Source organism: Pteropus vampyrus, unplaced genomic scaffold (assembly GCF_000151845.1).
Source record: "Pteropus vampyrus isolate Shadow unplaced genomic scaffold, Pvam_2.0 Scaffold52, whole genome shotgun sequence".
Taxonomy (NCBI): domain Eukaryota; kingdom Metazoa; phylum Chordata; class Mammalia; order Chiroptera; family Pteropodidae; genus Pteropus; species Pteropus vampyrus.
Window position 1 is genome coordinate 2,770,887 of NW_011888833.1, and position 722 is coordinate 2,771,608.

Sequence of the window (722 nt, forward strand, 5' to 3'; positions counted from 1 at the left end):
AAGCCTTTGTTGTTTCTTGGCACTCGCTAAGCGTTTGTTTTATGTCCTGTCTCGTAGTTCTGATATTTAACATCTTTGAGTCTAATTCCGCTGTGTTTTTGCTGGCTTTTCTTCATGGTATTAGGTTTTCCTGTTTTTATGTATGCGTGTGATTTTTGATTGTGAACTCAATCTCTTGGAATTCTCTTCACGGGGAGACTGTGTGGGGCGGGTCGAATCTGTCTTGCAGAATTTGTAATTCTGCTAGCTGTGGGTTGGCGGAGAGGCACTGTCAACTCAGGATCTCTTTGAATTACATTTTCTGCTTGGGTTTTTTTTTTTTTTTTTTAAAGATCATACAACTCATGTGAATTTGGATCACACGTTTTCACGAAGGCCAGCTTGTACAGGTTTTGAAAACTTGGAAGATTTTGATCGCCCCACCTCTTCCAGTGCCAAGGTCAAGTCAGGCCAGTTCCCTCGCTGTCTCCTTTTGTAGTGTAGGGCTGTTTCTTTTTCCCTCTGGCATCGAAGATACAGCCCTTTGGGGGGTCCCTGCGTCATGCTGGGGTCCTCTGTCGACCTGCCCACCTTGGGCGGGCGTGAGGTTTTAGCGCTGCTTTTCCTGGACTCCGTCCCATTCAGCTGTCAGAACAGAGGCTAAGGGTCACGAGAGCTGGCGCACGCCCTCGGCGTGCAGCGCGTCTCCTGGGGTCCCCAGCACTTCGTTTTCTCGGCCCCTG